Consider the following 23,134-nt stretch of genomic DNA (forward strand, 5'->3'; position numbering starts at 1 on the left):
CAAGTGGAGAAATTCGATACAACCATGGCTATGTGCTGCCTTTGTTATTGAAAGAAGATGTAATGAGGTTGCCATTTTGAATCTAATTTTGTCATCTCAATATGTATCTATTGTTGCTTATAGGTTTTATTTTGTATATTTGCAATGGACCTTTCATTTGAATATAATGAACCTTTCAACGGAATGTAATCAAGTGTTGTTTCTAATGAAGTGTTGTTTCTACATTGTGAAGTGTTGTAGGTGTGCTCTGCTTGTTTTTTTGTATGCCCAGAACTTGGCAATAAACAATAGACACACAAAAGACTTAATATGACAGCTGCATAAATTGTATTAAAACACATATTTGGTCTCATTGACCTAAAAGAAACAGACATAATAAACAGTCACAAAATGAGATAACAAAACATCTATTTATTCTCATTGTCGCAGCAGCAAAACAGACACCATAAGATAACAAAATACGAAATGCAGTCTATAGCTACCTAAAAATCCTTATCATAATACAGAATTGCAGTCTAGCTGTTTAAAATTTTAGCATAATGCAGTCTATTGCAATACAGTCATCAACAAAATAGTATTTTGATCAATTAGGTTGTTTTGCAGTGGTGCTTTCCTGGTTCAACTTAGCAGCCCTAGACCTTGTTTGAATGAGTTTCTTGCCTCTCAATTATTGAAGTTGTCTTGATGTCATAGCTGCTTTGCCTTTCTATTTAACACCTCATGTTGGTTGATGGCATATATCTCCAGTTACTTCTGTTGAAGACCTCACATTCTCAAAGTTTGTAGAGGACATTCCAGGCTGCCAAAATCCAACAGAAAATCAGACCAGTTATTCACCTAAATATGAGAGGTTGTGTTAGAACTTACACTTTGAATTTTGAATCCACTTTGAGTGTGAAAACTTCCATCCCAACCATTATTGGCCTGTTACATTGTGTTCATACATCACTGCTAGTACCAACATCCTACATAAACCAATTAAAAGTAAGAATTTGGTAATTATTTAAAAAAGAGAAAGAAGACATTAAAAGGAAGAACTTACCTTTTCTTTAGAACCTTTTGGCCTACTACTTCCTCTTCTAGTACTTTCCTTTGGTGGCTTTGAATTACCAACACTTGTAGGCACAGAGCTTGCTGAAGTAGCAGCAGTATTACTTCTAGCAGCTTTATGACACCCCCTCTTGTTATGACCCTTGTTATGACAATTGCTACATGTCATTTTCACTCTACTTTTGGACAATTTTCCTGTCTTATTTTCGCCTGGATCTTTTCTTCTAACCTTCTTTGGCCTGCCTGGCATCTTTTTGACATGAGGTGGTATAACAATTGGGTTTTGTGACTCTGGCCACATATTCACACCCAAGACAGGCTGAAGAAAGTAACTGTATGTTTTCATGTAAGTGGCATTACTATATCAGTGAGAAATATAGTTCAAAAGCTCTAAATTTTTATAATGCAGGGCAACAACTGCATGAGCACATGGTATGCCTTTTAACATCCAAGCTCTGCAGGTGCATATTTGTCTGTTGATGTCCACCAGATGCTTCACTTCACTTGCACCTGATCCTTGCTTTACTTCAAATCTAAACTCACCATTCCAAAAAATGTTAAATTTCATTGACCTTTTTGTGTTCTCTTCCAAGACTTTCATGGTCATTGGTGAAAAATCAGTAATTCAAGTGTTTCCAAACTGCCTGAGCTGACCTATTCTGTTCATCATCTTCACCCTTATTTCTTCAAGCATTGTCACTATGGTCTTCTGCCTTGCTGCCAAAATTCAAGCATTGAAACATTCTGCCATATTATTGTCAACATTGTCACACTTGCAGAATGTGTTGAAATACACCTTGCTCCATCTTTCAATGTGGTAGTACAACAGTTCATCAACTATCTTATTACCCAATTTCTTTATTTCATACGAATTTTCTTCAACTCCCACTCATAGCTAGACCTTGCACACCTCCAGAAGCAGCTCCTTCTCTCTATGCCCCTCCATTTCTTAGACCAGTTAGCTAGGATGTGCCTTTCACACATCTTATGCTCAAAATTTGGAAATAGATCTGTTATAGCATTCTCAAGCCCCTACAAAATGAACAATGATAGTTATTTTTAAGTTAAATAGCAGTAGGAAATAACAATAAACTATAAGTGCTTACCTTTTACATGTCTGTTATAATGGTCAGATTTGTACCATCTCCAAGCTGAAGATTATCCTTTAACAGGTTGACAAACCACCTTCAAGTGCGCATATTTTCAATCTCAACAACAGCCCAAGCAAGTGGAAGCATCTGATTATTTCCATATTTGAAAACTACTACAAGTAGTTGGCCTCTACATACCCCTTTTAAAAAACATCCATCTAACCCAATGCATGGCCTACAACCAGCCAAGTATGACTTTTTCATTGCATCAAAACAAATATAGAACCCAACAAACATTTTCTTCCCACCTTCAAAAGTTTCTTCACTAAGCTTCACTACACATATACTCCCTAGATTAGATCTAAGTAACTCATCCCTATAATCTAATACTCTGGCATACTCCAGTTTATGATCACCTATTATCTCATTCAACACAATATTTTTTGCCCTCCTACAAACTGTCCTCCCAATATACAATCCCAATTTCTTTCTAATCAACTCCTGAAACTTGAATTTCTAATGTTAGGTTGTTATTTTATTCTCTCATTGAACCTTTTGGCCAATAACTTTGAATTACATATCTTGTTTTTGTTAGTAGGGTCACATTTGTGAAATAGATTGTAGTTCTTGACTACAAAATCCTTAGTCCTAGAATCATAACTAGGAACTAAAAGCCAAGGATATGATGCTTTTTTGCACTTAACTCTCACCATTGTAGGTTCATTTACATACTTTTCTATAGAAACTTTTTGTTGAACAACATATTGTTACACCCTGTAAGTTTAACAACCTTGATACCGTTACACACACACACACACACACACACACACACACACACACACACACACACACATATATATATATATATATATAGTATTTTTGTAAAGAAAAAAATGGTTTGAAAAATATGATTTTATATAGTTATTAATATTACTACTTTCGAATATGTTTTAAATTATACGCATAATATGAGAAGGTTTATGAGATTTTCTTTATTGTAAAGATAGATTTTTCACAAGAAAAGAAGGTTATATTTTTATTATTTTAAGAATTAAGCGTACGAAAATTTTTACTCTTTATATGGGATCAAGAAAATTAAAAGTTGAGAAAATATGTGCATTTTTTTACATGGATGCTTTAATAAAAATAATAATGTATGTATTAATTTTATATGGTACAACATGACCATGATAGTAAGTTATATAAAGTATATTAAAACTGAATAGTATTTTAAGTAATTTGAGACAACTCTTAATTATGCGGGTAATTGGTTAATTACCGGGTAGCGGGATATTACCTAATTAATTAATGGGATAAGATTAAATCCCAAAAACGTGGCAGCCCCATGCTAATTAAAGTGACTCATTACTTTGATGGAAAGGTGACCATATTAAGTAACAAACACATGTTTGGCTTTTCTACACACATAACACTTACGTTACTATTTTAATTAGTAACAAACACATGTTTGTGTCATATATGTCATTCTGTTCATGTTATTTCCTATACTTTTTGCTTATATACCAACTTCAAAAGAAAATCTTTACGGAATTGAATGGAATTTCAGGATTCAAATTCTTTCTTCAACAAGTTTGGTATAACGGCAAGTTGTTGCTGTATTATCTATACAATTTTTAAACTTTCATGCCTTATTTCAATCTCGAGAGTTCCAAATTTCATAGACAGTAAATGTAAAAGCGAGGCTATTATTATAGCATGAATAATCCAATGTCCTATCTATGAAAACCATATTCTGATTGCGTAATGCACTGTATTCCATAGAAGCTCATACTGGTAAGAACTCATCAACCTATGACTTTTCAACTAGTAATCCCAAAGCAATAAGAATATGTATCTTCTTGTATGTTCACTCAATATGTCAAAGAAAGGGAAGGGACATAGAATTTATTTGGAGATGGAATCCAACATCTTTTCATTTGTGTTTTTCTTGTTAGATACGCCACCGCAGAGACAAAAGATTGCACATAGTGGATTTATCCATTATGCTTAACAGAATACTTCCCTTGAACTTGGACTTTGCTATGTATGGGATTTAAGGATCGATAATTTGGAGATGGAAAAACTTGTTCGTAGTCAACAAAATCATGATAGTGCTAGGAAGAATAGGTTTTAGTTGTAGCTTAAAGATCTTGAATTATAAATGAAGAAGATCAATCTGTGATTGGTAAAACATCTCATCTTTACATGCAAAGTTACATGATTTTTAAATATGGTTGTTTAAGTATAACAAAAGCAATATATTTAAAGAGCTCATGGAGGCTTCTAATCTTAGATGTAGCCGCTGAATGAAATATAAGGATTTTTCCCTATTTCGATCCGGTATTATGTGTTCTTGGCAAAAGATGTGTGCTAGAGGGATTGTCAAGAGAATCGGCTCAGGGATGTTAAAGCTAAGCTTTTCCTTCATTTTGGCATGATCTCGTCATTACACAAGTTTGATAACGAGGAATAAAGAAAAATTCATATCCTGGAATTTACGTATATTTTGTTGTCTCGCAAGTTACTTATATTTTTCTAGTTTTGTAAGTTACAATATTCTTCTTATCGGGACTTCATATTCAATTGGGTATTTCCCTCTTTCAGTCAAGAGAGCAGAGAGTTTATATATACAGTATTAAAGTATTTTTATTACCATCAAGCTATAATCGATGGGCAGGCCCCTATTGGGCAACCTCTGATAAGATGGTAAGTTATATACTGAGCCTACTGTGCCTGAGCACTTATGAGCGAGCCCAGTTGGTCGAGATATAGATCCTAGTATGGTCGAGCGCCTATGAACGAGCCTACTATGGTAGAGCAGTTATATATAGACCGAGCTTACCGTGGCCGAGTGCTTATGAGCGAGCCCAGTTGGTCGAGATACAGAGCCTAGTATGGCCGAACGCCTATGAACGAGCCTACAATGGCAGAGCAGTTATATATATATATCGAGCCTACTGTGGTCGAGCACTTATGAGCAAGCCCAGTTGGTCGAGATACAGAGCCTAGTATGGTCGAGCGCCTATGACCGAGCCTACTACGGTAGAGCAGTTATATATATACCGAGCCTACTGTGGCCGAGCGCTTATGAGCGAGCCCAGTTGGTCGAGATACAGAGCCTAGTATGGCCGAGCGCCTATGAGCGAGCCTACTACGGCAGAGCAGTTATTTATATACTGATCCTATTGTGGCCGAGCGCTTATGAGCGTGCCCAGTTGGTTGAGATACAGAGCCTAATATGGCCGAGCGCCTATGAGCGAGCCTACTACGACAGAGCAGTTGTATATATACCAAGCCTTATAGGGACGTACAACTATTTTACTTACTATATTAAGAGACGCTGCATTCATGCCTGCAGGTATAGATAATCAGTTTGACGAGCCCTCATAGTAGACAAGATTGGCATTCAGCAAAGGATCGGTAAGACTCCACCTCATTCGGAGTGCAGGCGAGTCTATGAGTCATCATGTTAGAGTTTTGCTACATACTTATGGGTAGGCTGGTACCCTGTCCCATTTGATGTCAAATAATCTTAGAGGCTTTGTAGACAGAGGTTCATTTTGTACAGTATGTCAGAGGCCTTGATGGCCCATAGTATTCATATTTTAAGAAAAATAGTTCAGTAATATAGTGTTGCCCACTTATAGTTATACATTGCGGGTTGTGGCCAAGTTGGCCCATGATAGTCGCAGAAGGAAAAAATGAGTTATAGAGTAGTTCGCTCGAGCCAGTTCGGCACCGGGTGCCAGCCACGCCTCCCCGTGTTTGGGGCGTGACAAAATGGCCCTCTCTTACCTATATTCATATTCATTATACCCTATATCTGGCCCTCTCTTACCTAGTTTAACATGTTCTTTCCTCTTCCTTCTCTCTACAATCCTTTTTTCTGCCCTAAATTCCCTGTAATACTCATGTGTATCACTGCCATAATAAGCTTCTTCTGTTTCAAACAGCTCCTCATGCTCTGAATCTGAGATATTATTAGTGCTGCTACTAAATTCAGATGAGTTTGATTCAGATGAGGAGTTTGAACTATCATCAGTAGTAACAGCTGTAGGCACACTGTTATTGGCACTTCTCAAACCCTCACAGCCCCCTAAATCTTGACCAGATTCCTTCTCAAAAGTAACATTACTATATGATAACTAGGGATTATGGTTCATTTTACACTCCTTCTTACTTGAGTTTTGATTAAAAATGTGTACAAAATAGTCCCAAAGGCTTACATGTTGTACTTGTTTGCAGGGTTTGGTAAAAAAGGTGAAAATCAGTCAAAACCAGCTCAAAAAAGAGTGAAACATGCACAAGTACCAAGAACAAGTCCAAGCACAGTGCAACAGATCCACTGCGGCCGCACTCTATTTGGTGCAGTCCACAGTGAGGAGATTTAGAGAGGAGCATATTTTGGAAACTCAAGCAATGCGGCCGCAAAGCATTTTGTGCGGACCGCAATGGCCTCAACGCGGCCGCAATCAAGATTGTACGGTCCGCAAAGATGGGGTTCAGAGAGTTTGGAATTTTGAGATCAATGCCAATGCGGTTCGCAGTCCTTTTTGTGCGGACCGCAGTTGAAGCCACCCCGGCCAAGGTGCATTTTATGCGACCCACGGTGGCCAAGTTCAGAGAGCAAAGACTGGAAGCCAAAAGCCTCATTGCGGTCCGCGGTGCATTTTATGCGGACCGCACTACCTTCGCAGGGGTATTTTTATTCAGAAAATTCGGCCTAGTATAAATACTTTCTTTTCCCATTTTATGTCATCTTTTGTAATCTGACTTTCAGCTGAGCTCGTGAACGGAGGTTTTTGACTATTTTGAGCAATTTGTAGCTACTTTAACACTGAAGTTTCTTTATTTTAGCTTGTAATTAAATCTTATGGGTTTTTCTTCATCTATTTCTTTGTTTTCTTCCATTATGATGAGTAGCTAAACCCATTAGCTAGGGTTGTGGCTCAACCCTAGTGTGGATATTTGATGGGTCTTTTGATTTGAGGCTTACATATTTATGGGTAGTTGATATTTGGATTGATTTGTATTTTTTATGTTGAATTAGTGGTTGCAAACACTAATTTGTGCCTATTTGACTTGGGTTCTTCTTGAGAAAGAGAACTTTAGCCTAGGAAAATCAGTCCAATAAGGAATTGGGGCGTAATCAAGAGATTGATAGCCTCAATTAAAGGGTTAAACCTAGAGATAGTAATACCCGACTTGAGCTTATATTGCTAGCACAATTTTGACACCCAATTGGTCTTAAGAAAGTCAATTAGGGCAAAGTCACTCAAGCTACCGAGATGTATAGAGTGAGTAATTCTGTGCATTGGCTATATCACAATTCCCAACATAACGTCTTTGCCTTAGGCTTTAGATCCCGTCAAGTATTCACCTAGGAGAAAGTCACTTCCCTAGTGCCTTTTTAACTGATTAGAAAATCCTACAAGCAATCATTCTTAGTTTAATTTAGCTTATCATTAACATAAACATTAGAATTAATATCCAAACAAAAGATGATTGGAAGAGTAATTAAGAGCAATACGCATCTCTAGTTTAGATAGGAATCTACCCACTTCTAGCTCTTTGTGGATTCGATCCCGACCATCTCGGATAAAAGCTGCTTCGATCGCTCTCACCACTTCGTAGTGGTGTAGGGTTGGCTCCGATCACTTTTTGGCGCCGTTGCCGGGGAGCTAACGGTTTGGGCTATATATCTAAATAGATTTGCGTATTGTTCTTCTTTCCTTCTGTGTTACTAATTTGTGTGTGTCACAACTTCAGGTACAAAAATGTCAGCAAACAATGCACCTCTTGGAGATCTTCCGTTGGGGGAGGAGGTAGATGACAATGTTGGTGATGAGGTTCCTATTGTACCTCAAGGACAAAGGAGAGGCCACCAGACCAATAATAATATTCCAGACCCTCCCCCACCACCTCCAAGAGTGGCTCCTCGAGTGCTTCCCAACCAAGGATATGCAAGTGCAATTGTCCCACCCCGGATCAGGGCGGGCAATTTTCAAATTACAAATGTGATGCTGACATTGTTGGAGCAGTGAGGGTATTTTACGGGCGCTGCCAATTAGAATGCTTACAAACATCTCAAGGGTTTCGTGGATACCTGTTGGGCAGCAAGCAAACTAATGTGTCAAAGGATGCACTTCGGTTGAGACTATTCCCTTTCTCACTTAGAGGGAAGGTATTGGATTGGCTTGAACGGCTTCCCAACCATTCCATCACTACTTGGGATGAGTTGGCGGATAAATTCATTGCAAAATTTTTCTCGCTGGGGCACATGGCAGCATTGAGAGATGAGATCTTAGCTTTCAAGCAGGAGCCCACCGAACCATTACATAAGATATGGGAGCGATATAGAACCATTGTAAAGGAATGTCCCAACAATGATATGACTGAGGAAATGATACAACAGACATTTTACCGGGGCATTAACACAACAAATCAGTGCATAGTGAACCAACTTGCTGGGGTAATTTCATGAAGCTGTTTTATGATGAGGCTTGTGACATTCTTGACGAGATGGCTGACACGTCTTCCACTTGGCAAAGTAGAGCCAATGTGTCACAGGGTAACCCCACGGTCACTCACTTGCACAAAGACCTACATGATCATGGGCAAGCTATAACAGAGCTGACAACAACAATAAATCAGCTAGCAAAGGCATAGTTACAACATGTTCAAAATCTGCGCCAAGTAAATGCTACGGAGGGTGTCAACATGCTTGTGAACAAAAGAAGACAAAGAGGTCAATAGAACCAAGGGAGTTCGGATCAATATGACAATGATTGTGGTGGATTCCAAGATGATGGTTATGATGGGCAGAATGAAGAAGTGCAATATGCGAACAATTATCAGGGCCAAAAAGGCAATTCTTCCAACCAACAATAATGGAGACCCCAAGGCAATTGGGGCAATCAACAACAACAAGAAAATAATAATTGGGGAAACAACAACCAAAATTCCAATTGGGGCAATCAGAACAATCAGGTTATTGGAATGGCAACAACAACAACTGGGGTGGTAACAACAATCAGGGTGGTTGGAACAATGGCAATCAAGGAAATCGGGGGCAAGGCTTTCAAAGGCCCCCACTACAAAAAAAACAGCGTTTAGCGACGGAATTTAGCGACAAGAGATATTCCATAGCTAAATAACGACGGTTTAGCGACAAATTTTATAGTTTGTCGCCAAATAAGCTACAAAATAATTCGTATCAAATATAGCGATGGATTAGCGACAAAAACTTATATTTGTCGCTAAAATTGGTGCTAAATATTAGCGCCTTTATTTTACCTACAAAATTAGCGACGAAAGTTGGGCAACAAAATTTATTAAAACTTAGCGACGAATTTAACGACAAAAAATCCGTCATTGAATTTATTTTACTTATCAATACATTCGAAAGTTAGCTGCGACAAAATATTCTGTCGTAAATTTTCTAAAATAAAATTTCATTAATTATTTTAGCGATAAAATTTTGGTTTGTCGCTATTTTCGTTGCTAAATTTCTGTCCAAAAAATAAAATTACCCTAGTTAAAAGACTCCAACCATTAGGGCACAAATACCCCAATTCGTCTCCTCTCTATCAGACTCCCACTTTCACTTTTTTTCAACAAATGTGAGTTTTATTCTTCAAATACCAAAAATTGGGCGTGAATCTTACAACTATTCATTGTCATTTTTCTTGGGTTGAAATTAGAAATGCTTGCTTGATCTTGGCGTGCCTGTTTCCTCACATTTCAATTCCAATCATTTCAAAACTTCGGAATCAAGCTTGTAAAAATAGTTTCAACACTCAATTGAGTCTAACCAATAATTTCAGATCTCCAATGATTGTTTCAACCCAAACATCGTCTGACAATGGCGGTCGGCTTTTTCTTTAAGAAATCATCGATTATGTGTTTGAGTAGCGATTTTAAGCTCAAAAACTGACACTACAATTAAATTTTGAATAGTAATTTTCCCCAAAAGTTTCGTGTTTTAGATCTGAGTTTTCTATTTTAAGCTCGAAAACTTCTTTTCAAAGTTTCTCCATCTTTTTCTATAATGTCTTTCTCCTTTGTTCTATTAGATGCTTCAATTAATTCCTCACGCGTTTGTCTTTTCTCACAGACATGAAGCTGAAATTCAAAGTTGTGCGTTGATTTTAGGGATTGTATGTCCTTGATAAGGTAAACTTCTTTGTAATTTCATTCATGCATTGTAGATCTGGGCGAGAATCATGTTCATCCTGTCTTGTGCTTTATTTTTGTGTTTTCTTGTCAAAGTTTCTCCATCTTTATTCCAGATTTTCTCTACTCTTTGTTATTGTTTTTCCCCCTCGGAAAAATTCTTCAAAAATAGCCATGTCTTCATGTAATTTTCTTGGTAGTTACCATCTTTAAACTTGTTATAATGTTAAAAACTCACACAGTGGTTCCTTTAAAAAGAATTCTTTTTCTCAATCTTGGTCAAACAGGCCAAATGGTTCATCTTATTTTTCACAAGAATTCTTAATTTCGAAGAAGCAATTTTGTTATAGTGAAGGCTTCAGATTCATTCAAGAACTACCAGAAAACAAGTTGAGGTAACCCTATTATTTTTGTGCATAAATTGAATTTGAGTTTATTTTTTGTTGGAAATGGAGTTGTAATTGTTTAAAAAATTACTTTTTCTGTTTTTTTTAGCAGTAATTATGTAAAACGTTTTGAGCTTTGTGTGAATTTTATTGTGGGGGTGCTTAGATAACATATGAATTTTGTGCATAGTTTGGATTTGAGTTTATCTTTTTGTTAGAATCGAGCTGTAATTGTATAAAATATTTGTATAAGAATTCATATAATTTTGTGTGTCTGGAACTCGTGATGTTTTGTGTAAGAATTTTCGTCCACCTATGTAAGAATTGTATAAAATATTTACTGTGTAAAAATATTGGCTGCGTAATTCATTTATTTACTTGGAAATTTTTCTGCTTAGTAAATGTATACCATGCACTTGATCTATTTGCTTTGATGGAGTTAGAACTATGGTAGTTCTGTATACTTAGAGGTTCTTGTACAAGTCTGCTATCATGACTATCAGTTTGGTTGTTAGTTTCTTTGCTATTTAAGTATGTCTTGCAATTCCATGGATCCTTAAAACACCATAAAGTCTCCTGTTAATTTTCATGTTCATATGCCTGCTTAGCTACACTTATAGACTCTACTGGATAAGTGCCTTCTAAAAAATGATTAACCTAAATCTTAGTGAGTTTCTATGGCTGTAGTGATTCCATATGTTTCTGTCAGTTGGTACCTTGCTCATAAGCCTAATTTAAGTTATGTTATTAACTCCTCTTTAATGTTTGGTTAAAAATTGTACTTGTTGCTTTTGTGCTATCTGTCTCTTGGATTAATAATGCTATTAATATACCTAAAATGTGCTTCATCATTAATGTTGTGCTTGCCCTGTGTGGTGGGTCTCTTGTCTCTGACCAAAGATGAGTGAAAATCGTGTCCTCTGAACATAAAAGTAAGAAGTAAAAAAAAAGCAAAAAACTGAAACTTCATCCAGATTATAAACCTTCTCTTGCATATCTATACTTCACTGTTTTCAGATCTTTTCTCTGGCCTTACTGTAAGTGTTCACACATAATTGTTTATTTTAATTAACATGTTTCGACTTTTAAGTGCTTGGTAATTTTCTTGTTATTTATTAAAAAAGATTGCTTGTGGTGTTCTTGTCTTTTCCTACCTTTTTGCTATTTTCCATTTTGGTGTTGGGGGTGGAGTTAAAAATCTTAGTTTTTTTGTTATATGTTTATGCTATCTGCTGCTGATAATTTTGATGATTATGTAAGGATTTTAGGAGTCAAGATAAAAAGACATTCTTGTGATTCTTTATTATGCAAAGCATAATTCAAGTTCTTTGTGAGAGTGGGAAATATGTAGCTGCTTGTTAACTCCTGTTATTTTTCTTTGATATCTATTATGAATTATTTTGATGAGGATGTGTTTTGGATTTGATCTTGCTAATTTGGTGGTGGTGTTGTGCATGTGATTACCTATGAACTTGAGGGAAACTCATTGATGTTTGCTTGCCCTGTTTAAGTACTACAATGTGCTTATATGAACTTCTCAACTCTTAATAAGCTTAGTGTGAATCTGAGATGTGAACTTAAAAGGGTGAGTGATCATGTTATGAGTTTGGATTAGGATTAAGATTGACCTGCTACCTTCATAAGTATCTCTGTTTATAGTCTTTAGAAATCCTGAATAAGGTTGTCAATTCATACATCGAATAGAAGTGAGGATTTAACCTATGTGTGAACCTCTGATTTACTTGGAAATTTTTCTCAAAATGAGAATACTACTCTAACTAGTCACAATATGATACTAAAGTTACAGACCACAAGCTCTTTCTTGGTGTTTCAATAGTATGCATATCAGTTTTGAGCTTTTGCTTTTGTTGCCCTATCTTCTTAATTGAATAACTTTTGTATAGGCGGTTAAAAAGGGATCGAGATCCAACACCAAGTGAGTTGCATTTGCACGTCCATACACATGGTAATGATGGAAAATCTTTTGTTGATGAGAAATCCTGAATCATACATGTAAGATAACTTTTTAAATAATTTTATTGACTTTACTTTCATATATTTTTTTTCATTTTGTAAATTGAATGCTATATTTTATTTAGTCTTTTTATTTCGCTAATTATTAGCTCTTCTGCAGGAAAAATATCAGGAGATAGTACAACAACAAACACAAACTCAATCTGATATTGATCAGTGTAAAGCATATTATGAAGCCGCGGGAGGAGAAAAGAAAAGAAGAGTATATGATCTTGGATCTCAAGAAAAATGCTACTACGGGCCATATAGTTCATGTAATCGTTGATCGGGTACACAAATTAGTTTCCTTACCCTCGCAGCAGCCAAATACTGGTCTTACCAACCGCCCATTAGATGTGACACCTACAGTTCCTATATCTTCTACTGCTGCTAACACTGATGAGGTTCATGCATTTGGTTCTGATGATGACCGTAACTCTCCAGCTTCTCATAGTTAGCCTACTTTGTTTGGACTTTATTGTTGGTCCTTGTAGATTTTTTGTACTTAATGATACTATTAAATACATTATGCTATATATTTTGGACCTTGTTGAATATATTGTTAATTTATATTAATGACTTTTTATTAAGTGTATTTAATAGCTTTTATGTAATATGCTTGAACAGAGTACATTTAAAGTAATAAATAAAAATAATTTTAAAAAAAATCAGCAATATATTAAAAATAAATTAGCGACGGATACTTTTCGTAGCTAAAATTATCGTGTAAAATTAAATCTTGCAATGAATTGGTGACAAAAGGTTTTGTTGCAAAGAGAAGGGAGAATTAGCTATAACATGACTAGCGACGGATGATTTCGTCACTATAAAAACAAACGACGAATTTTGTTATGTATTGCAGCGACGAAAGCCGTCAAAACAGCGACAGAAACAAGCAATATAGCGACGGTTATTTCCGTCACTAAACTTTGCTACGGATATATGTTGTCGCTAATTCTGCGACGGTTTGTTATTTTTTAGCGCTATAAGCCTAGCTACGAGCATTTTAGGGACCAACTTGAATCCGTCGTGAATCCGTGGCTAAACAACTCTAGCAACGGAAAACATTGATTCAGCGACGGATTGGAGCCGTTGCTAAACACTGTTTTTTTGTAGTGCCCCAACGTATCAACAACCGAACAATCCACCCCCATTTCCATCCCAAGGTCCTAGTTCTTCCAACAATGAAATGCAGAGAATTGAAATGATGTTTGAATAGATGATGAAAAAGAATGCGGACTCTAATGCTTAGTTGGCTTTCTACAATACTTCAATCAGAAACTTGGAGGTTCAATTAGGTCAAATCTCACAATCATTGAATACTCATCCTAAGGGGGCTCTACCAAGTGATACGGTAGTTAACACGAAGGGTGGGAAAAATCATGTTATGGCGGTAACTACAATAAGTGGACGAGGCAGTGATGTGAATGCCTCCAAGCAAAAAGAAATTTTGAGTGATGAAGTTGAGTTGCAAGAAGATGAGATTCCTTTGGTGGTTGAAAATGTGATTGATGAGAATGTGAATGAGGAAGTGAGGATTGATATTCAAGATGCCGAGGTGGAGACTCAGAATGACGTAAACCTGTCTAGGGAACACGTAATAAACATGCCGGAAATGGTTGTGCCTAAAGCCAAGGCTCCTTTTCCAAAGCCACCTCCACCTTATCCTCAAAGGCTCACGAAGCAGAGAAATAAAAATCAGTTTAAGAAGTTTATTGACATGATGAAGAGCTTATCCATTAATGTGCCTATGGTGGAGGCTCTAGAGCAAATGCTGGGTTATGCTAAATTCATGAAGGACTTGGTGACAAAGAAAAGATCCATGGGTTGTGAAACTATCAAGATGACCCACCAAGTTAGTGCAATAGTGCACTCAATGGCCCCGAAGCTAGAAGATCCCGGTGCTTTCACAATTCCTTGCACCATTGGGAGTGCAGACTTTGCTAAAGCTCTATGTGATTTGGGGGCGAGTATCAACTTGATGCCCTACCCAGTTTTCAAGACTTTGGGTATTGGGTAACCGAGGCCGACATCCATGAGATTGCAAATGGCAGATACAACTATAAAGAGACCATTGGGTATTATTAATGATGTCCTTGTCCGGGTGGAAAAATTTATCTTGCCAGTTGATTTTGTGATCTTGGATTGTGAGGTAGATTATGAGGTTCCAATCATATTAGGAAGACCTTTCCTTGCTACTAGGAAGGCCTTAGTTGATGTGGAAGCAGGGAAAATCACCTTCCGTGTGGGTGATGAGAAAGTGGTCTTTCATGTGTGCAAGTCAATGAAGCAGCCCAACAGTTCTGAAATGTGCTCTTTTGTGGACCTTGTCACGACAGTGATAGTTGATGATACTAGTGCAATGATCAATGTGGAGGACCCTCTAGAGGCAGTATTGTTGAATCTTGATGTAAATGAGGATGAAGGCCGAGTGGAGTGCGTGAATGCTTTACATGGAATGGGCTCTTACTCGTATGAGCCTAGGAAAATCTCTTTGGACCTTGAGAATAGGAATACTCCACCAACAAAAGCTTCAATCGAGGAACCTCCGGTGTTGGAGTTGAAGTCGTTGCCTCCACACCTCAGGTATGAGTTCTTAGGTCCTAGTTCAACTTTTCGAGTTATTCTTTCCTTTTGTCTTACTAACATGCAGGTTGATACCACATTGGCGGTGCTTCAAAAGCGGAAGAAGGCAATTGGATGGACCTTAGCTGATATTTAGGGGATAAGCCCCGCATCCTATATGCAAAAGATTATTCTGGAAGATGATGCAAAGCCCTCCTTGGAACACAAAAGGAGGTTGAACGAGGCAATGTAAGAAGTTGTGAAAAAGGAGGTGATCAAGTGGTTGGATGCCGGGGTTGTGTACCCCATCTCTGATAGCTCTTGGACTTCGCCGGTGCAATATGTGTCAAAGAAGGGTGGTATGACAGTGGTTACAAATTTGCAGAAAGAGTTGATTCCAACAAGGACTGTCACTGGGTGGAGGGTGTGCATGGATTACCGCAAGTTTAATAAAGTGACCTGCAAGGATCACTTTCCATTACATTTTCTTGATCAGATGTTAGATCGACTTGCTGGGCGTGCCTTCTACTATTTTTTGGATGGGTATTCTGGGTACAACCAAATCTTGATTGCTCCAGAAGATCAGTAGAAGACCACCTTCACTTGCCCATATGGCACTTTTGCCTTTTCTAGGATGCCTTTTGGGTTGTGTAACACACCGGCTACATTTCAACGGTGTATGATGGCCATTTTCACCGATATGGTAGAAAATATTTTGGAGGTGTTCATGGATGACTTTAGTGTTGTGGGGGACTCGTTTGATAAATGTTTGAAAAATCTTGATAGAGTGTTGGCCCGTTGTGAAGAAACCAATCTTGTTGTTAATTGGGAGAAATGCCACTTCAAGGTTGAGGAGGGCATAGTTCTTGGGCATAAAATTTCAAAGCATGGAATAGAGGTAGATAAAGCAAAAATTGATGGGATTTCAAGGCTCCCTCCCCCTACTTCTGTCAAGGGAGTTAGAAGTTTTCTTGGGCATGCAGGGTTCTACCGGAGATTTATCAAAGACTTTTCGAAGGTAGTGAATCCCTTATGCAAGTTATTGAAAAAATATGCCAAGTTTGTGTTCGATGAGAGATGTATGCAAGCCTTTGAACTTCTCAAGCACAAGTTGACCACCACTCCTACTATTACCGCACTCAATTGGAGCTTGCCTTTTGAGCTTATATGTGACACGAGTGATGTTGCGGTTGGGGAGGTCTTGGGTCAAAGAGTGAACAAAATATTTCATCCGGTGTACTATGCGAGCAAGACAATGAATGATGCTCAAGTGAACTACAAGGTGACTAAGAAAGAGCTTTTGGCTATTGTGTTCGCGATGGAGAAATTTCGGCCGTATCTCTGTCACGACCCGGAATTCCCATCCTCAGGAGTCGTGATGGTGCCTACTCGAAGAATCTAGGCAAGCCACGAACTTAGAAATCTTTAACTCTACTATTTTAATCCTTTTTACAACTTATATTAACAAGTGATGAACATCCAAATGGCAGCGGAATATGAGATTTAAGCGGAAATCTTAAATAAATATAAAACCAAAATGTTTCGAAAGTCAACACATGCCTCTGCCCAGAAATTGGTGTCGCAATATCTACGGACTACAAAGATCACTACACACAACTATTTGAAAGAAAGAAGCACTATATGTTTCGGATACAAGAGATAACAGAACATAATAGAAGATAGAGGAGACGCCGGGCCTACGGACGCCTGCAAGGCTACCTCGGTATCTCGGTGGACTGAAGGCTGGCTCCCTTAATGCTGTTGACCAAGTGCTGCTCCTGTATCTGCACATAAGTGCAGAGTGTAGCATCAGCACAACCGACCCCATGTGCTGGTAAGTGTCCTGCCTAACCCCAGCGAGGTAGTGACGAGGCTAGGACCAGACTCCAGATAAACCTATGCAGTTATATAATATACAACGGAAATATAAACAGGTAATAACAGTTTAAAAGGGAGGAGGAAACATGCTTCGGGGAAACATATCAATTATATCAAAAACTTAATAAAGTATGAAAAAACACTCGATGTCTACAATCAATACATTGACAATACTGTTGCGGCGCGCAACCCGATCCCTTATCATTTAACATTGTTGCGGCGTGCAACCCGATCCACATATATAACTGTTGCGGCATGCAACCCAATCCAATATAATATCTATTGCGGTGTGCAACCAAATCCAATATAATATCTGTTGCGGCGTGCAACCCAATCCAATATAATATCTAATAATATTGCGGCGCGCAACCCATTCCAAATATACAGTCAACAATAATCATAATTAACCGTCCCGACAAGGGATCAACAATAGACTACACTATCTCGGCAAGGGAACTCAACAGTACAAGTATATATATCGTGGCAAGGGAGAAACAACCATAACCAAACTTGTTCCAACATCTAACTATCTTAACTATAACTCAACTAGTTTCAACATCTAACTACCTCAGCTATAACTAAACTTGTTACAACACCTAACTACCCAGCTATAACCAAACTTGTTACAACACCTAACACAAAGAATCATCAACCTAAGCGTCTGTAATATCAATTAAGAACACAGTGCAAGGGACCCCCAACTCAACAATAGCCCGACAAAGGGGCAACATAATGATCTCTTCTCCTTCTCACTTTTACTTCACAACTCGAGATACTCTAGAGTTTCGATTATCACTTATACTTTCACAATTCGTTATACAACTGGAGTCAACGCTCTTCAATGTTTATAGGTCACAATTCTTTCCACAACTTTATACAACAAATAGAAATCTTCACCAAGGCATGAATAATACAACGAGATCATAAAAATCACAAGATAAGACTCACAGTCATGCTTGACACCAATGCATAGATACCCGTCACCATGCCTATACGTTGTACTCGACAAGAAACAAATAGCAAATAGGACACAACTCCTAATCCCTTAAGCTAGGGTTAGAACAAACACTAACTTCGATGCCACGAACACAACTCAAGGTTCAATTATAGCTTTACCCATTGATTCCACCGGCAATTCGCTCGTATCTAGTCATAAATTACTTAATTACATCAATAAATGCTAAATGAATCAATTCTAATGCATGAAAACAGGTTTTATAAAGATTTCCCTAAAAAGTCAAAAATCGACCCCGGGCCCGCTTGGTCCAAACCCGAAATTCAGACCAAAACCCGATTACCCATTTACCCCCGAGCCCGGATATATAATTGGTTTTGGAATCCGATCTCAATTTGAGGTCTCAATCCCCAAATTTCAGTATTCTTAGGTTTTACGCAAAATTCCCAATTCCACCATGAAAACCCTAGATTCTAGGATGAAATCTTGTTAAAAGAAGTCAAAGAGTGAAAGAAATAAGTTAAAAATCACTTACTAGTGTTTTGGGAGAAGAAGGAGCGTTTGGAAAATCGCCTCTTATGTTTTAGGGTTTTGAAAAGTGAAAAATAACTGAAAAGTCCATTTAAATATACTTATCTCAGACCCTTTCTGCGGACCGCATAAAAAAGACTGCGACCGCGGAGCTCCACCGCGGACCGAAAGAAATCGAGCGCGGCCGCGAAGGCTTGGCCTTGCTCACTGCGGACCACACAAATCCCACCGCGGTCGTGAAGTCCCCACCGCGGACGCGAAGCTTCCACCACAGACCGCGAGACCTGGCTTCAGAGACGTGCAACTTCTCTGAATCTGCAACTTTTTCCTAAGTGTAAAAACATCCCGAAACTCACCCGAGCCCCCCGGGGCTCCAAAACAAATGTCATATTAACTCAAAAACATCATATGGACCTACTCGTGCGATCATATCATCAAAATAACATGAAAAATCATGAATTAAACCTCAAAACTCAACATTTTCATCAAGAACTCTCAAAGTTAATAACTCTTCAACCGGAAGTCCGACTTACATCAAATAAACTCCGATTTTTGCCAAATTTCATAGTTATCTTTCAAATACTATAACAAGTTTGTACCAGGCTCCGGAACCAAAATACGGTCCCGATAACAATGGTTTCAAATATTAATTCTTTTTTTATTCCTTAGATAATTCAGTAAAACAATTTCTTTCAAAAATTGATTTCTAAGGCTTGGGATCTCGGAATTTATTTTCGGGCATACGCTCAAGTCCCATATTTTACTGCGGACCTCCCGGGATCGTCGAAACACGGATCCGGGTCCGTGTGCTAAGAATGTTGACCAAAGGCAACCATAATTAAAGTTTTAACTCTAAAATTTCTATTTCTCATATTTTCACATAGAAGACTTTCCAAATATATGTCCGGACCACGCACCTATTGGGTAAAAGGGAGGTTTCTAGGCCTCGAAACACTGAATGCACTTGTAACACAAGTGATGACCTTTTGGGTCATCACATTCTCCACCTCTAAAACAACCGTTCGTCCTCGAACGGACATAAGAAGGAAGTACCTGAGTCGGGAAAAAGATGGGATAACGGCTCTACATATCGGGCTCGGACTGCTAGGTCGATGCCTCAGGAGGCTGACCTCTCCACTGAACACGAACAGAAGGAAAACTCTTCGACCTCAACTGACGAACCTGCCAGTCTAGAATAGCTACCGGCTCCTCCTCATAAGACAAGTCCTTGTCCAACTGGACAGTGCTGAAATCTAACACGTGGGATGGATAGCCGTGATATTTTCGGAGCATGGACACATTAAACACTAGATGCACGGCTGATAAGCTCGGTGGCAATGCAAGTCTATAAGCCACCTCTCCCACTCGATCAAGAATCTCAAATGGGCCAATGAATTAGGGCTAAACTTGCCCTTCTTCCCAAATCTCATCACGCCCTTCATAGGCAATACTCAGAGCAATACCCGCTCACCGACAATAAAAGCCACATCTCGAACCTTGTGGTTTGCATAACTCTTTTTCCTGGACTGAGCTGTACGAAGCCTATCCTCAATAATCCTGACCTTATCCAAAGCCTCCTGAACTAGATCCGTACCCAACAATCGATCCTCTCCCGGCTCAAACCATCCAACTGGAGATTGACATCGCCTACCATATAAAGCCTCATAAGGAGCCATTTGGATACTCGACTGGTAGTTGTTGTTGTAGGCAAACTCTACCAAAGGCAAGAACTGATCCCACGAACCCCCAAAGTTAATGACACAAGCTCGGAGCATATCCTCCAAAATCTGAATAGTCCGCTCGGACTACCCGTCCGTCTGAGGATGAAATGTTGTACTCAACTCAACCTGAGTACCTAACCCTCGCTGAACTGCTCTCCATAAATGCGAGGTAAACTGCGTACCTCGGTCCGAAATGATAGACACAGGCACGCCATGAAAACGGACAATCTCCCGGATATAGATCTCAGCTAACCTCTCGGATGAATAAGAGACTGCCACAGGAATGAAATGCACTGACTTTGTCAGCCTATCAACAATGACCCATACTGCATCGAACTTCTTCCGAGTCTGCGGGAGTCCAACAACGAAATACATAATGATCCGCTCCCACTTCCACTCGGGAAGCTCAATCCTCTGAAATAAACTACGAGGCCTCTGATGCTCGTACTTAACCTGCTGACAATTCAAACACTGAGCTACATATGCAACGATATCCTTCTTCATTCTCCGCCACCAATAATGCTGTCACAAATCCTGATACATCTTCGCGGCGCCCGGATGAATAGAGTACCGGGAGCTATGGGCCTCCTCTAAGATTAACTCTCGGAGCCCATCCACATTAGGCACACATACTCGACCCTGCAATCTCAAAATTCCATCATCTAAGGTAACCTGCTTGGCACCTCCGCGCTTCACCGTGTCTCTAAGGACACACAAATGGGGATCATCATACTGCCGATCACGGATACGCTCCAATAAAGAAGAACGAGCGACCATGCAGGCCAATACACGATTAGGCTCAGAAATATCCAACCTCACAAACTGATTGGCCAAAGCCTGAACGTCCAAAGCAAGCGGTCTCTCACCGACCAGAATATAAGTAAGACTGCCTATACTGGCTGACTTCCTACTCAAGGCATCGTCCACCACATTGGCCTTTCCCGGGTGATATAAGATAGTGATATCATAATCCTTCAACAACTCCAACCACCTCCTCTGCCTCAAATTCAACTCATTTTGCTTGAACAAATACTAAAGACTCTTGTGATCCGTGAACACCTCACATGCCACGCCAAACAGATAATGCCTCCAAATCTTCAATACGTGAACTATGGCTGCCAACTCTAGATCATGAACTAGATAGTTCTTCTCATGAATCTTCAATTGCCGTGAAGCATAGGCAATGACCTTGCCATCCTGCATCAACACTGCACCAAGCCCAATACGAGATGCATCACAATAAACTATATAAGGCCCTGAACCTGTGGGCAAAACCAACACTGGTGCTGTAGTCAGAGCTGTCTTGAGCTTCTGAAAGCTCGCCTTACACTCGTCCGACCATCTAAACTGGGCACCCTTTTGGGTCAACCTGGTCATCGAGGCTGCGATAGATGAAAACCCCTCCACGAATTGACGATAGTAGCCTGCCAATCCCAAGAAACTCCGAATCTCTATAGCTGATGCTGGTCTAGGCCAGTTCTTGACTGCCTCAATCTTCTTCGGATCAACCTGAATACCCTCTACTGACACAACATGACCCAGGAATGCAACTAAACTTAACCAAAACTCACACTTCGAGAATTTAGCATATAACTGACTATCCCTCAAGGTCTGAAGAACCACTCTAAGATGCTGCTCGTGCTCCTCCCGGCTGCGGGAATATATCAAAATATCATCAATAAAGACTATCACGAACAAATCCAAATAAGGCCTGAACACTCGGTTCATCAAATCCATAAAAGCTACTGGGGCATTGGTCAACCCAAATGACATGACCAGGAACTCATAATGCCCGTACCGAGTGCGGAAAGCTGTCTTAGGGACATCGGATGCCCTAATCCTCTACTGATGGTAGCCAGATCTCAAGTCAATCTTCGAAAATACCTTGGCACCCTAAAGCTGATCAAACAATTCATCGATTCTCGGCAACAGATACTTATTCTTGATTGTAACCTTGTTCAATTGTCGGTAATCAGTACACATTCTCATCGATCCGTCCTTCTTCTTAACAAACAACACCGGCGCACCCCAAGGCGAAACACTTGGCCTAATGAAACCCTTCTCAAGCAAGTCTTGCAACTGCCCCTTAAACTCTTTTAACTCAGGCGGGGGCCATACGATACAGCAGGATAGAAATGGGCTGAGTGCCCGGAGCCAAATCAATGCAAAAATCAATATCCCTGTCGGGTGGCATACCCGACAAGTCTGAAGGGAATACCTCAAGAAACTCACGAACAACGGGCACAGAATCAATAGAGGGAAGCTCAACACTAGAATCATGAACATATGCCAAATAGGCCAAACACCCCTTCTCGACCATGCGCCGAGCCTTCACATAAGAGATAACACTACGGATAGAATGACCAAGAGTCCCTCTCCACTCTAAACGAGACAATACCCGGTAAAGCTAAGGTCACAGTCTTGGCATGACAGTTCAAAATAGCGTGGTAAGGTAATAACCAGTCCATCCCCAATATAACATCGAAATCGACTATGTCCAAAAGCAACAAATTTACACGAGTCTCAAGACCCCCAATCACCGCAATACAAGAGCGATGGACTCGATCAACTACAATAGAATCACCTACCGATGTAGACACATAAACGGGAATACTCAATGAATCACTAGGCATGACCAGATACGGTGCAAAATAAGATGACACATACGAGTAGGTATACCCTGGATCAAATAACACTGAAGCATCTCTATCGCAAACCATAATAGTACCTGTAATGACTGCATCTGAAGCCTCAGCCTTGGGCATGGCT

General features: G+C 39.2%; 1 long non-coding RNA gene across 3 annotated transcripts; it reads left to right on the plus strand.

Annotated features, from left to right (window-relative positions):
* The first annotated feature begins 9,659 nt into the window (after positions 1 to 9,659).
* Positions 9,660 to 13,310, plus strand: LOC107801573 (uncharacterized). Of its 3 annotated transcripts, none has more exons than XR_001651663.2 (5): positions 9,660 to 9,763; positions 10,258 to 10,316; positions 10,604 to 10,711; positions 12,607 to 12,715; positions 12,837 to 13,310. It is a non-coding gene; the product is annotated as an uncharacterized LOC107801573 (long non-coding RNA). The 3 variants fall into 3 exon arrangements; XR_001651665.2 differs by lacking the exon at positions 9,660 to 9,763 and adding an exon at positions 9,770 to 10,099; XR_001651664.2 differs by lacking the exon at positions 9,660 to 9,763 and adding an exon at positions 9,770 to 10,011.
* The last annotated feature ends 9,824 nt before the right edge of the window (positions 13,311 to 23,134 follow it).

This window comes from Nicotiana tabacum, chromosome 22 (genome assembly GCF_000715075.1).
Source record: "Nicotiana tabacum cultivar K326 chromosome 22, ASM71507v2, whole genome shotgun sequence".
NCBI lineage: Eukaryota > Viridiplantae > Streptophyta > Magnoliopsida > Solanales > Solanaceae > Nicotiana > Nicotiana tabacum.